Source organism: Marmota monax, unplaced genomic scaffold, assembly GCF_021218885.2.
Source record: "Marmota monax isolate L192 unplaced genomic scaffold, Marmota_monax_Labrador192_F-V1.1 WCK01_AAM20220418_F8-fsc00006, whole genome shotgun sequence".
Classification (NCBI taxonomy): domain Eukaryota; kingdom Metazoa; phylum Chordata; class Mammalia; order Rodentia; family Sciuridae; genus Marmota; species Marmota monax.
Window position 1 is genome coordinate 16627608 of NW_026693712.1, and position 16103 is coordinate 16643710.

A 16103-nucleotide genomic window follows, 5' to 3' on the forward strand; every position below is an offset into this window, starting at 1 on the left:
GAAACAGTAGAGGAAGCTGGGTGTAGTGGTGCATGCCTGTAATCCCAGAGACTAGGGAGGCTGAGGCAGGAGGATTGCAAGTTTGAGGCCAGCCTCAGCTACTTAGGCTCTAAACAACTGAGTGAGACCCTGTTTCTAAATTTAAAAAAGGGCTGGAGATGTAGCTCAATGGTAAAATTTCCTTGGGTCAATTCCCAGTACCAAAAATAAGAAGAAGAAAAAAAAAAATCAAAGGAGGGGAAGGGAGAGGAGGAAGAGAAAGAAATAGTAGAAGCAGCCTAGGAACTGCTCCTACAGAAACATGGGATTTTGTTTTCAGGGCCAGGAAGCATAATTGCAGTCCCCAGAAGAGCATCACAGGTCAGTTCCTACTGAACCACAAGAATGAGAACCGTCAAAATGCTAAATGCTGGGCTGGGGCTAGAGGTCAGTGGTAGAGTGCCCGCCTCGCATATGTGAGGCACTGGCTTTGATCCTCACCATCACATACTATCCCCCTCCCTGTCAATCCGTCCTTCTTTCTTTGCAGATTAATTTAATATCTTGCAGTGAAATAGGAACAGCCCAATCCCCATGGGTAGGCAATTGTGTCTCTGGGGTGATCAGGATGCCCACCCAGCCCCAGAACTGACAAATGTCTCTTCTCTGGTGGGCCTCAGCAGAGAGCTCAGACTACCAGCTGAGCTCAGGAAAACCTTTTCCTCTCTGATTTCTCCAGGCAAGTAAAAGAGGACAGATTCCTGGAATCCATTCCCCAGAGCACAAGAGTGTTGCCGTCCTTTAACTTGCCAAATTATAGAGTAGCTTAAGGTCCAAGACTGGAAAGTTTAACATGTAAAATGATACTTTATTTTTTGGGAGGCAGGGTCTGAGGGCCCTTGGTTACACAGAGTCTTAGCCCATTTTGGAATAACAATGAAGTTAGGAAATTAGGAATTATTCTTTAGCTGTTTGTGTTAGCAATGTAGGTCAAATGTACACATAATTTCAGACAATAGGACTCTAAATTTCTTCTTCAACTTATGCCCCAGAGGGGATGAGATTTAGAGAGAACACTTGGTTAGAATGGAAATGGCAACAAACAAAGTTTAGTTAGAAGCTTCTTCATCCTAGGCTGGGACCCTGCAAGGCTGGCCTTCCATAACCCCCAGTATCCCAGCAATAGCCTGTGGGCTAATAATGCACACAATTCTTGCCCTGGTTCCTGGAATCCTTCAACCCCCTTGAGGCACACTCAGTACCCTTTCTCTAGGCCCCTCTGCCTCATGAGAGCAATTTATGCAAACCCTACAGGATGTAGGTGATGGTCTCCAATGGAAGAGTGCCCTCCCTGGGGACAGTTCTGCCACCATGGAGGTTCTTGGCACCAGCCAACATGCCCCTGGCCTGCTTCTGGACCTGCAAATGGGTGCTACCTGGGATAAGTGGGATGAAGGTGACTTTACCCACAATTCTGCTGCAATACAGATGCAGCCTTAAGATTTTACATTGGGTTTTCAAAGCGTGATACCAGTACACTGATGTCAGGTTAAATGATGGTAGGTGGTACATTTAATGAATTGGTTGTATATTTATTTTAGTGTGAACTCAAGAATGATAAAATCATCACACGAATGGCTATTTTGTGGATATCATTTAGGATGAGGCTAAGTAATAACCAATTTAATTTAAAGTGTCAAATAATAACTTAATGGTATAAATGATGTATAAATAGGGCAGGATTCATGAAGCTGGTTTTTAGATAGGTCAAGTTCAGGAAAAAGAGACATCCACCCTATTCTGCGCCAGGTAGATAATCTGACTAATGTACACGGAAACCGTGGAGAGAGTGCTAAGAGCATGGGTACAGAAAGCCCAACGTCAGATCCCAGTACTGTCATTTACCTAACCGTGACCTTGGGCAAATCACAACTCTTTAAGCCTCAGTTTCTTCATCTGTGAGTTAGAAATAAAAATTCCTATCTCAGAAAATTGTCTGAGACCAAGTGGGGTGGGGTATGCCTGTAGGAGTACTGAGGAAGCTGAGGCAGAAAGGTCACTTTGGTCCAGGACTTTGATACCAGGCTGGGCAACACAGCAAGACCTAGCTTCAAAATAAGGAAATTTTCCTGAGAATTAAATTAGATAATATTTATACTTGAGCATAGCCCCTGGAATACAGCAAGAGTTTAGAAAGTAGGGGTGATTATAAATGTAAAGAACTCACAGTACAGAAACATCTATGGCTCACAGATTTGCTCCTAGAGAAATATGCAGAAAGACCAAATACCAAATTGCATACACTTTTAAGGTGTTCACAGACTCCAAGACCCCCAGTTGACACCTCCTGTTGATACCAACACATCTTTTGTTAACTACAGATCTGGTAAACTAAGATGGAGAACCAGAGTAATGAGAGAGATGTTCTGCTTCATGAGAACTGGAGAAATCTTACCTTGTGGGTGCATTCCTAAACCAGACTCTGTTGTTTCTTTTTTTGGGGGGTGAGTGGGTAGTAGAGATTGAACTCAGAGGTGCTCTACCACTGAGCTACATCTCAGTCCTTTTTATTTTTTTTTAAATTTTGAGACAGGGTCTCACTATGTTGCCCAGGCTGACCTCTAAATTATGATCCTCTTGCCTCAGCCTCCCAAGTTGCTGGGATTATAGGGGTGTGCCATGGTGCCTAGGTCTGGGTGACTGTTAATATACATGCCAGCACTGCTTACTGTCTACACAGGTAGGACAGAAAAAAGTTCTTGAGGACCTGTACACATAGCGACACTCAGAACTACTTGTTCTCCCTGCCCTATCTCAATGCAGCACAGACTGGCCCTGCTGCTGAGGGAGCTGGGAAAACTCAAGTGACTAGCAAATGGACACGGAAAACGCTGGGCCTGATAAGCTGCTGATAGCGTGTGCCTGTGCTTCCGCCATTTCTGTTTAAACACTGATAGACCCTTGGGTAAACAAGTGACCTTTTGTGCTCTGAGCATCCACAACTGCCGTCTGGGGTCCAATCTGGATGTGGCCACGGCTCACGGTGGTGGAAGTGGTGAAGAGAGAGAAGCAAGCTCTCCTGCGCTTTATCAGATAAGTGTATAAAGGCAGGACCACGCTGATCTTTAATTCTTAGGCTCTGTATTTTCCTCCCTACCCCATACCGCACCTCACAGATCTCTCTTCACAATGGCAATTCAGAAAATTCACTGCAGATCATCAAGCAGGACAAGTGGGCCTGCTCAAGTCCCGACCCACTCGCATCACACTAGAAAGAGAGGGATGTCAACTTGCCACACAGCAGGAAGGGGGAGCTGGCGAGCTTACCTGCATGCACAGCGTCAGCAGAAAGGAAGTCAACTTCCAGAAAATCAGACGACTTCAGAGCCTAGGACTGGGGTTAGTTTTTCAAGACCTGTGAGTTTGGGGTTATTGAGTAAATAGCTTTTGTCAAGTTGTACATTCGAGTCTGAATTTCTTTCTGGAGTGTCAGAGTGGACTCCGGCCTTGCGTCTGCGTGTGGTTCTGCTGCCAAGCGGAGAGCATCCCTGGGAGCTCATTCCAAAAGCTGCAGGCTCACCTCCTAAACCATATCTGCTTCTCACAAATGCCCAGCTCACTGGGGTGCGGGTTAAAGTTGGAGAAGCTCTGGATTAGAGTCCTGAGCCAGCTGCTGGGAATTGTCTCCTTTCAGGTTTGCAATAGATTGTGACCTAAATGTAGAGCTTTTTTTTTTTTTTCTAAAGCTCAATTTGAAAAGATGAGTCGAATAACAATATCTGTGAATTCTCTAAACCTGAGTTTTTTCCTAAGAAGAGTGTAATAAATATAAACCAATTGGGCAGCTTCTGACACTCTTCTCTGACGTAAAGACAGGAGTGTCTCAGCAGGACAAAGATTGCATGCTGTTCCTATGAAGAATCACTTCTGGATACATTAGAGACCATGGCCTTTTGAGATAATAAAAAAAGTACTCTAGACATATTGACAGACATATTTTTAAAAATCAGAATCGAAATATTTTCATAATGAAAATTATGTTTAAAAAAAATAAAAGTTGTAGGGCAATAGAAATATTATTAGGGGTGGCGTGTGCCTGGGCCCTACATGCTGTGTGACCTTGCCCAGGCTCCTGGACTCTGAGAGCCAGCTTCTTAGGGGAAAGTGGGCGAACAGCCCTGTTGCTGTCGAATTATGGTGGATTAAGAGATTCTGTGTGGAAAAAACTATAGCAGCATTTGAATGCAATAAATGCTGAAGGAATGTCAGCAGTTGCTATGAAACTGGCATTCAAGGCATCATTCTGCTTAACAGAAAAAGATCGAGGAAAGAGCAAGATGCCCATTTTGCTTAACCGAGAGATACCTGGGACTTGCCCTATCTTTGTCGGGTGCTAGTTCTAGGAACCTGCAGAAATCATTCATTTGAACTCTAGCTAGAAAGAAGGTGCAGACTATCAGCTATGCCTGCCTCATTGGCTTAGGGGGAGGATTAAAAATCAAACATCTAAAAAAGTAAAACCCTGTGGCACAAGCTGGGGGAGCAGTCTCCCAAGGAAGGAGCCAGGGCCCCTCAGGAGAGAGCTTGCAAGGCCAAGAGCACATCTCAGCAGCTGTACAGTGAGAGGGTGCTGGCCTCTAGGCCAGAATCCCCTCTGTCCACTGTCAACAGAAGGACCTGTGGGGGAAGAGAAAGGGAAAAGTGTGAAGAGTGGACCAAGAAGGAACAAGAGAATGAAGAAGGAGCAGACGCAGGTCGCTCTTGGGAGGGCCAAGTGTCGCGTCATTGTTCAGAGTTCATGCTCCAAAGGTGCAACTCAGGCAACCTCTCTGAGCCTATATGTATTTTTAGGTCTATAAAAAAAGGACACTGAAGTAATGAGATAATACCTATGAAGGACAAAGTAGAGCCAGGTGCCCTGGGGCATTCCTATAATCCCAGGAGCTCAGGAGGCTGAAGCAGGAGGATCACAAAATGATCACAAACTGAGACCAGCCTCAGCAATTTAACAAGACCCTATCTCAAAATAAAAAATTAAAAGCACTGGAATGTAGCTTACCCCCGTAATACACACACACACACACACACACACAAAACAAAGCAGGGCACTTGGCACATGGTAAATGGTCAATAATGGGTATTCATCACTATTTGTGTCAAGCATCTGTAACACAATAATTACATATTTATTATGAATTTAATGCCTGGCATCAAGTAATTTGGTGAATTTCAGATCAACAGAAAAACTGGGACTCTACTGGACACCCTATAGATAAAAAAAAAATTATATGTATACGAAGGTTTTGTGGTGACCCTTTTTATGTTGTTTGGTTTGTTTTGCAGTACTGGGATTGAATCCAGAGGTGCTCTGACACTAAGCTACATCCCCACGCCTTTATTTTTTGAGACATGATCTTGCTAAATTGCTGAGGCTGGCCTTGAACTTGTGATCCTCCTGCCTCAGCCTCCCAAGAAGCTGGAATTACAGGTGTGTGCCACTGCACCAAACATACCTGTTTTATTCATTCATTCATTCATTCATTCATTCTGTGCCGGGGGTAGGAACTCCGGTCCTGGCACATGCTAGGCAACTCTGTCATAATTATTAAAAAGGTTTAGTCATTTTCTTTAGCAATGAAAAGAAGAGGTATTAGAAGTTGGCTTAAATAACACTATCATTTAGGAGTTCTTAGAACTAGTTGAAAAGCAGAAAAAGACAAGATAATCTCCTGGACAGCAAATGGACTATAAATGGAAACAATGTCTGACAGACGCAGAATGGTTGAATGAAAGGCCTCATCTCACTGGACTTTACTAGAGTAAGACTTTACTACATTACATAAAAATGGCTAAGGTCATAAAATCAAGGCTGAAAAACAACAAATAGTTTATTTTTTGGAGGTAGTGGGTTTACAGGTGACTTTTTAGATTGGTTTGGATTTTTTTTCCCCAAATTAGGGTATTTTGGGGACCTCTGTAAGATCAAGGGGAAAGAAATGTCTGATGACCTAATAGTTAGTTCCAGGTAATGTGAGAGATGAGTGGAGTATTCACCTAAGGAGGTGGTTTTTATGCTATTTTTTTTTAGCTGAAGAATAAAATGTTACTGAAACCCCAATATATAAAGCAAATAAAATACTTGTTATTGAGTATAAATCATTTATATTCAATTATAATACTTGCTTCACTTAGATCTATAAATGAGAGCACAACTATCTAAAATACAGATTGGATACACATTTGAATAGACATTGTATTACATTTTTATGGTTAAAGATGTTTTTTGAGAAAAAATTTTAGCCAGGTGCAGTGGTGCATACCTGTGATCTCAGCTACTCAGGAGGCTGAGGCGGGAGGATCCAAAGTTCAAGGCCAGCCTCAACAATTTAGTGAGACCTTGTCTCAAAAAACATTAAGGGCTGGGGATGTGGTAGAGCACTCCTGGTCTCAATACCCAGCACCCCCTGCTCCCCACAAAAAAATCAGTTCAAAGCCTGCAGAATCCTAGTGTTTTGTGGGAAATATTTCAGAAGCTCAGGTGGATTCTGAAACTTTAGGCTAGCCCACAATCAGGTGGTTCCTACAGAGGCCTGAGGGTTGTCATAGATGCTTGGGGTCAAATACGGTTAGGAAGAACAACAAGCCGAGGAGGCCCCGATGTCTTCTGTTTAGTTACAAATACAAAATAAAAACCGGAGGGTCATGAAGGGGGGGAGTCTGTGAATACAGTGGTGAAGGCACATCTGTTCAAAGGTCCCAGACCACAAAGGGAATCGGCAGGTCACGCCCTGGCTTTGCAGGGATGGAGAGCACAGACCCACAGGCTGGGCCCATCAACCTGGGGGCCTTCAGGAAAGCTACCTGGAGGCCTCCAGAAGAAACGCAAAGCATGTGGCTCTCTTGTTGGGGGGCGGGAGGTTCAGCAGGATGGTGAAGGAAGTGACTGGGGTGCCCACGGCCCAGGGAGTTTTGGAGAAAGGGCAAGTAGTCACTGAAAATGGTCATGGCTAAAGCTGTGTGGGAATTTGGGAAGGAAGAGCCAGAAAGAAGAAACTGAGTGGCTTAAGAAGTACTGGAGGAAGAGGAGGAGGAAGAGGGGGAGGCAGAGGGGAGGGAGAGGAGGCAGGTTGTTGAGGAAGATCTGTGGGAAGCAGGGAAAGAATAAAGAATTTAAGGCAAGTGCAGAAAGAAACAAGTGAAGGGTAAGAAGTTCAAAGGCTGCTTTGAAGATCTAAATCCACACAGATAGTATATGACAAATCTTGTAAAGTAACACAAATGGCTTAAGAAAAAAAAAGAAGGAACTCAGGAAAGGAAATGAGAATCAGAGCTTATTGAATTGACAGTGTTTGATGTGACGGAGTGTTGACAACTTATTGGAGGGGGGGTTGCTTAATAGTAAAGAACGTGAAATAAGCCCTTTTATAGTAATCTGTAAGGATCAATGAACATGTATGTGAGTTCCCGCATCAACATGTGACAGCAGTACCAGAAAGCAAGAGTAACTTGTATTCTCATCAGGGCTGCAGGAATTTAGGAGGGAAAGAATGGTCTTCTTCATCAGGGACACTCTAATGATAGCCTTTAGGAAAGAATGAGGATAGGCAGGGCTTATGAAAGCTTCCTGGTCCCGAGAAGGAAATGAAGGCCCTGGGTTTGAATTACAGGTTCTAGCTTTTTTTTTTTTTTTTTTGGTACAGGTGATTGAACTCAGAGGTATTCGACCACTGAGTCACATCCCCAGCCCTATTTTGTATTTTATTTAGAGACAGGATCTCACTGAGTTGCTTAGTGCCTCGATTTTGCTGAGGCTGGCTTTGAACTCACAATCCTCCTGCCTCAGCCTCCGCTGAGGATTACAGGCGTACAACACCCCACCTGGCAGGGTCAAGCTTTTAATGGACTACCTTTGGATTTAATGCTGTAGTTGGCTAGAATGCTACAAAAAGCTGTCCTCTGTGTGCAGGCACTTTTACCTACTTTACACTATTTAGAACTAAAAACAGCCCTACGTGAAAATATTCTGGAACTCAGATTGGAAACAAAGGTTGCACATGGTGAGTGAACGACCCGAGATTCCTTAACTGGCAGGAGGTGGGTCAGGTGAGGGTTCAGGCTCCATTGACCGGTTCCCACTCACATCTTCCCTTAGCAGCTGGCCTTCCCTTAGCAGCTGTGGTCCAGCCTCACAGCCCTGAGATGTTGCCCCTTCCATCCTTCTAGGACCTTTCTGGGGTGGCTTCTCCATGGCAGTGACCTTCCCTCTTTTGAGGGTATTTGGTATTATGGAGATCTTTACTAGCCTTCTAGCAAAAACTAAATTAGAAGCAAGTAATCATAGCATGACAAGTGTAAAAAGCTTTTTCCACCATTATGCAAATAAGGCAAAGATACATCATGACAAGATTTCCTAAATAGGAAAGTTCTCTGTCCTGCCCACTTTCTCTCTAGTTTAGAACCTCCTTGTGGCCAGTGGCCAGCTTGTACAAATCTTTGTATACTGGATTCAGCAAAAGATCATCCTAATTGGCTAAAAAAATAATATTTATCAAATGAAGGCCCCCAAACAACTATATTCGAGAAGCCAGAGTACAAGTATTTATAATATGTATAAAGTACATTTTTCAAAAGTAGAACTGGATCACTGCTAACACAATTGACTATGCAAATTTCACATATAATTCTTTCTGCAAAGAATAAATACCATAGATGGGCCAAGCCGAGGCCACTTGGAATCCGAAGATGAAGGGAATGTTTCTTGGCCTCTCTTCAGCCGTGTGATGTCACCAAAGAAGTGCTCCAGAGGGAAGGCTTGGATAAACTTATGACCTCTGTTTGGCCCTGGGTTCCTCAACATTTTTATGGGAAGGTCACTAATAAACTAAGTGTGTAAATGCTCTACAATCCAGTTTAAAAAAATAATAACTGCTACTGATGCTTACTCTACATATTTTCTGCAAAACACATTTATTTACCTTTCCTTCTAATAAAATACACCCAGCAATAAATAAAAGGCAGTAAAAATATCCATGGCTTGCTATTAAACTTGATATATTTTTAATGACAAGTTTTAGTATACTGTTTTTGGACAGATCAGGCATTATTTGGAAACAAGCATCCAGTGAGGACATGACTGATATTAGCACCAAGGTACAAACACAATTATTTGTCCCAAGTATAGTGTCTGTACTGAGAATTTAAATGTCTCCCCTGAAAGATCAGATTGCATATTAAAATGGTCGATATACTTCTAGCAATGAGTCACTTGTATAAAAACACCACCATAAAACACATTAGTCTTTCTGGGGTTTTGTTTTGTTTTTTAAGTTTAAACTATAGTCTGGTGGGTTCAGTTCATCACATGCTCATACAAGCACAGCAATGGCAGAGAAAGAGTTTTGGAATTTCAGAGACTTTCTTTTCCTTCTTTTTTATAAAGAGAACTTCTCAAGAGGTGAGTCAACCATTTATCGGAGACATAAGTAAAGTGACCTGAAAAAAGGAGGATTTCTTCAGTCCCCACAATTAGCTGGCCACTTCATTCTGTGGGTCTGAAGTAGTAAGGCAGGAGCCAAGGGCACCCACGTGATGCCCTCCTCTGTTGGTCCTCTTTCTCAACAAGTCCTGCTTGGTCTCAGACATCCTCCTTGCCCACCTCATCTTTTCCCATCATCCCTCAAGGGAGGGAAGGATTCTTTAGCCAACATCAGGGAATCCCACCTAAACAAAATCCCTTCAGGAGCAGCAGAGTTTGAAAATGGCTTCAGAAACTAGAGAGTAGTGTTTTGTTTCCTTGTTTTGGAATTCTAGGCAAAGCACAACTTTTCTGGATCACTAGGTGTTTAAAATAAAGCAGCAGGACGTAATAAACCACCCAAATTAGGTTTACCAGAAGCTTAGATACACTCCTTTCCTTTTTGCAGACCATTTAGGACAATGCTCCCAGAAGGTCACCACATTAAAGGAAGCACAGCCTGGGAACAGCAAACATGACATCTGTTGAACTTACTTTTCCATCTGTCACTGACACGGGCCACGTACGCATCTCCAGAACTCTTGGGGTCTCTAAGGGGCCTGCTAATCCAGTCCTTCTCCTTTGCCCTTAGACCATTCCAAACACAGGATGATCTATCCTGTTCTTAAAGACCTCCAAGCAAGAGTCCACAATCACTCTTAGCCAAACTTTATAAATAATTTCCCTATGGCCTTTCCTCATTGCTCTGGATATACTTATACTTCCCATAGCCCTTCCATAAAGGAAATAAAAATATTGTAGCCAGGAGCTTGATAAGACCTACATAAATGACTTTTTTTTTTTTTTTGTGGTGCTAGGAAGTAAACCCAGGGCCTCTATACTCCCATCCCCCCCAAACAAAATAATTTCTTTTTTCTTGATACTGGGGATTGAACCCAGAGAAGCTTTACCTCTGAGCTACATGCCCCCAGCCCATTTTATTTTTTATTTTGCAACAGGAGTTCATTAAGTTGCTCTGGCTGGCTTTGAATTTGTAACCCTCCTGCCTCAGTCTCCTGAGTCACTGGGATTACAGACCAGCACCAAGGCACCCAGCAATAATTCTTAATCTTACCCAACAATCAATGTCATGAAAATTTTCTGATTAAAAAATTAACTGAAAATTTATAAAGTATAGGTAAACGTGTTCTGCAAGTTTGTTCTATATTCAACCTTCTATGGAAACTGAAGGTTAAAGAAGAGCTTAACCATTACCCCTATCCTTATCTGGAATAACTATGGAACTGCTACAGGAACTATGACCATTTAGAATTCAATGGCACGGATATTAGAAAACATTAATGCATTTGAGGTCAGCCTGGGCAACTTAGAAAAATCCTGTCTCAAAATAAAATAAAAAAGAGCTGGGGATGTAGCTAAGGTAGTAGAGTGCCCCTGAGTTCAATCCCCAATACCTTTAAAAACAATTTTTTTTAATACCTAAATCTAGGAATTTCTCAATCACAAGAGCCTAAGGCCAAAAATAGGTTGGAGACCTGTGTACAGATTAAACCCAATTTTTTACATATAGCCCTAGAGATGAAATGTGAGACTAATCAAAAAAATGAAAATATTATTTTTGTCAGGCATACGACCATGGGTACACAGATCTAGGCTTGAAAGGCACTGACTCAAACCTGGGAAAAAATGGATTGCTAATTTTACTTCTTCTGGACACCAGTGTTCACTATTTCTAATAATCACATAGGGCCAAACTATGCTAGTAATAAAAGGTTTGTGCTCTACCTAGTGGCTGAATTGACCTGCAGTCCCAGTTAAAATATAAACCAGAAATAAGTCATATATGTAAAAATCATCAATGCTGATAATCCGAGAAAAATGCAACATCCCAAATGACCACAATGACATCTAAACACAGTGTCTGGCAAATATAGACTAGGAAATGTTCTGTCAAAATAAAGATGTGAAACCAGGAAGCAGATGGCAAAATTCTTTCTAAAACCTTAAGGAACATTTTAGGCACTGCTGACTGTTCTCCAAATAAAAAGAGATGTTTCATCAAGGGTAACTGAAGCTAGTCACCATAATAACTGCTCCAAGCCTCTCTACTTGGCTCACGTGGCTGGCCTGGGAGGGGAAGTGGCCCTCGTCAGGGCGTGAATGCGCACCCTGCAAGGTGAGACTGAGGCAGCTCGCTGGCATTCTGGAGGAACTCCAGAGGCCTGGGCTGGGTTTCAGTCAGAGGCAAGGAATCCTCAACTCTACTTTTTGTAATGATGCTTTGTTAGGCAATCACCTTCTCCATTTGAGATTTCTTTTACGTTCTTGCCCCATTTTCTTGTTTTCTAGGCTGTGTACACATCTGAACCTTTCTAGACAACTGGGGAGTAATAGTGTATACTTGTATGCTGCCTTTTCCCCAGACCTACTACACTGATGTTTAGAAGACTCAAAGGAAACCATTAAATGGGAATATTTCATATTTTATAGACAGGGAAACTGGCTCAGGAGGACAGCTCTTCATTCATATAATTTACATGAAAGCAGTTCTTTCTATAGGTCATAAAGTTGTAGGTGATACGATAAAATGGGCTAGAAAAAAGGATTTTTTAAGAATGGGAATTATATAAGATCGATTTCTGTAACTACCTTTTTATTCCTGAAAACTTTTTATTTTCAACCTAAACCTAACTCTACCTCTGGGGACTTCCCAGTATATTTCTTTATGTCTTCCAGAGGCCACATGTTAACAACACCTTTTGTGATCTACATGAGTACAAACAACTATATACATATGCAAAAGTATACAGGTATATGCCAAAGAGAAAGTTAAACCAAGAGCACTTTTAATTTTAGGTGGGGAGCAGGGGGCGCTTGCTGGCAATTAAACCCTAGCCTTATGCATGCTAGGCAAGTACTCTATCTCTAGCTATACCATCAGCCACAAAAGTACTTTAATACTGGCTTAATAAATGCTCTCTTATCTACCTTACAGACTATAAATAGTATTTAGGCTTAAAAATATGCAAAACAAAATTCTACATTCTGGCTTTTTTTTTGGTGCCGGGGATTAAACTCAGGGCTTCACACATGGCCAGGCAAGCACTTTATCACTGAGCTACAAAATAATTTTTAATATAATCTATAGAAATATTATCCCTTTTCATTCCTCAAATCATCTTCAGAAAGCAGAAAAATGAAAATCTTGTAGCTGAAAGACAGGGACCAGTTAAAAACACCAGAATTATTTTGTCATAAACAATATTCTTCTACTTTATATAAATGTACAGTTCTACATCTAATCTTAGCATAATTTAAAAGTGATTATTGATATTTACAAAAATCATGTCTGTTTTTCTCATTTTGTCTCTATTTAATCTTATGCCAATCCTCAAGAAGGATGGTGTGAAAGTGGGAAGAGAGGATGTAAACGTGGATCCAGAGCTGAGGCCAGGGCTCCATTTGTGGGGGCCTACTTTTGCTGAGTCTCACCCAGAATCTTGTCATTTTAGGCAATCATTCAAAATTGAATTATCACTTCCACTGGCCCTGACACTCCATGTCAATAGTTATTTCTTGACTTATTCCCCTCAGTAAATATAAACAATTTATAGCTAAGCTGAGTGTAAGAAAACAGTTAAGGCCAAAAGAAACTTCATGTGTGCTACTACTGACTCATGATAGGCAGAGCTCAAATCATATACTTAGTCTTAACAAGAAAGAGGGAGGGAGGGAGAGAGGGATGTTATCTTTTGATTAACTAAATATCTTGACTGAGGCTGTAGCTCAGTAACACTTGCCTAGCATGCACAAGGCCCTGGGTTCAATTTCCAGTACCACAATGAAAAAAAAAATTGTTTATTTAGAAAAATTCTAAACAAAATTAGTAAATATATTTATTTTTATAATTTAACAAGCACATTTTAATAATCTTTTTGTTTCCATACAAAGCAATCTAGAGCTTTCTGAAGAAAAAAGAAAAAAAATGGCTACAGAGAAACTACAGAGAACCCTTTAAACATAAACATGCATGGTTCAAATAGCAACCAGAGACAGGGCCTTCGTCATCACTGGTGAGCCAGTTTATTCCAAAACTTTAAGCAAATAACAGTGGTTCTTCTGTATCTTTTCCCCAAAAAACTTTATTATAAAGACCCATCCTTCATCCCAAAGGGTCATTCTTACTAATGAACCATGCCAGGCTCAGTAGCACACACCTGTACTCCCAGCTACTTGGGAGGTTGAGACACAGGGATCATTCGAAGGAGGAAGATCACTTGAGCCCATGAATTCAAGGCCAGCCTGAATAACACAATAAAACCCTGTTCTCAACCACAAAACATATGACAGAGGAGAACCCTATGGAAGAAAGAAAATGAGAGAGAAAAATAAAAAATAACAGAATAGCATAAATATTTTTACCCTGAATAGCAAGGACTTTAGATAACATGTGGTAATACTTTTATGTACCTCAAAGGTACATAAAATTTTAACAATATTTAAAAGAATAAAAAAAAATCATCCTCTTGACTAAGTGTTTCAAGGTATGTCAAACTGCAGGTTTACATATGACAAAGTATTATGGACCACCAAATATGTACAAATAGGAATTACAAGCATTTCAGTTCACTGAATATCCAAACCAAATAAGATGCAAGGACCTACAGAATAAACACAAAGTCAGTCTACAGTGTTTGAGTTAATGGGATTTAAGACCCTTCTATTTTGTTCTGCGAGATAATTTTGAATAGTTCTGTTTTGTGTGTCCACAGTTATTCAGATAGAGATTTTTTTATTCTGGAACTCAGAATATTATAGGCCATAAAAAGTTTCAAACTCTAATGTTGGTATAATATGATTCAAACATTTAAAAATAGATCCACAGCTTTCATAAAAGTCCCTTGTCTATTGCAAAATATAACTTTTAAACAAGAATGTACCATACTAATACTTGTAGTTATCAATAAAACTGACTGAAATAATCACTGAAATGTCAGTCCAGGAGACCCTTGATCTTCCTGTTTGGCTGGCATAACAACCTACATTTCTGTGCATTATATACTGACACCCCTAATAGACTTCCTATGCTGATTCTGGATGTTCGTGGGAGGCAGATGAATGAATTTACAGTTATTTTACTGTGCCAGTGTTGGTTTGTCAATAATTTGACTCTTAAATATTTCATTTGAGTACGTGGAAAATGCAAAACTCAAATGGCTGATGTTAATACAACTAAGACAAGAATAGAGACTAGGAGGAATGAGAAAGCTTTAGCCTTAACTGAGTGCAACACAGGATTTAAAACACAGGCTGTGTTCAACTGAGAAAAGAAGCAAATACAGGGAACATGCAGAAAAAACACTGGTTGAAAGTAAGTAACCTAAGAGTACATCTAAAGAATGAAACATAATTAGAAATTCCAGAATAATTTATGTATGATCTCTAGAACTTTTCCCCATTTTTGTCCATAAAATGCTCACATATATTTTTAGGAATATACTGAGTAGGATATGAAAGAAAGAGATTTCATGTGCTGAAAACTGACCCATGACCAGTTTTTTTTTTTAATATTTACAGAATGAGTCTGTTAAGATTAGAAAAATTTGTTTTAGCAATCAACAAATGCAAGCCAAAAAAATTAAACACTAATCTACAGTAAAAGGTGCTACACAAGAGACATTTATTAATGTTCTGTTGTATTTACAGTTTTAATATAGCAAACCAAGGTGAATTACCACTTGGGCAGAAAGCACACCATTCTACATTTATAACGCATCAGTTTCTGCTAACACTTTGTAAAAGCAAGTAGTACAGTATGTTAGGGATCATCTCAAAAGTTCCAAGCTAATTCTTTCTTTGCTCTTCGTACCTAATCCTCTGGGACTCTAATTATACAGTGTCAAGAATTACATTTTAGTAATTAAGTTGCATTTCTTCTTACACTTTCTATTTTATACAGTGACAATACCTTTAGAATTCCTTAGGTACACACCACATAACAATAAGGTACTGCAAAAATTCAAATACAGACCATAAAAATTAATATTTATTTATCAATTAAGAACATACTTTTTTGACCACACCTTAAATGTATTTTTGTACTATAATTTTGCTTCCAGGTGTTCACACACAGTACAATAAATTTCTAGATTAATTTTAACAGCAAATATGGATTATGTGCAGAAATGCAGTCATAACAAAAAATTTAACTTTTGAGAAAACCCCTTTAAAATAGCCAGCCTTAAACATATCTTACACTAAAATCTTTTAATTCCAAATTTTCTTTGAGATGGAGGATGACTAAAGCAAGACTGCCCCCTACTGACTAAAGGGACAAGGCTCCATGCTATTTAAAATGACTACAAACAATACATAAGGCATTATTAATACATCACAGACTTGATTGCAAGAGCTTTTTCAAACATTAACCACTAATGATTCAATGATTACAGAATTTTGCATTAACTATTAAAATTTTACACCTAGGAACAAATAGAGAGAAATGATCTTTTCAACAGTACTTTATTTTTTAAAGCAGGTGATTATTCCTCTGTGTTCTGCGTCTTGATTCACTTCCTGCAGGTGTTCTCTTGCTTCTTGAGAGAGAATTCATAAATGCAGGAAGGCCTTTGCCAGAAAACATCTGCCA

General features: G+C 40.3%; 1 protein-coding gene across 1 annotated transcript in view; it reads right to left on the reverse strand.

The window, feature by feature from the left end:
- Positions 1-15112: 15112 nt before the first annotated feature.
- Positions 15113-16103, reverse strand: part of Ndfip1 (Nedd4 family interacting protein 1) — a 51842-nt gene continuing 50851 nt past the window's right edge. The window contains exon 8 of the mRNA XM_046460166.2: positions 15113-16097. The gene's annotated coding sequence lies outside the window, so the exon portion shown is untranslated. The remainder of the gene's footprint in view (positions 16098-16103) is intronic.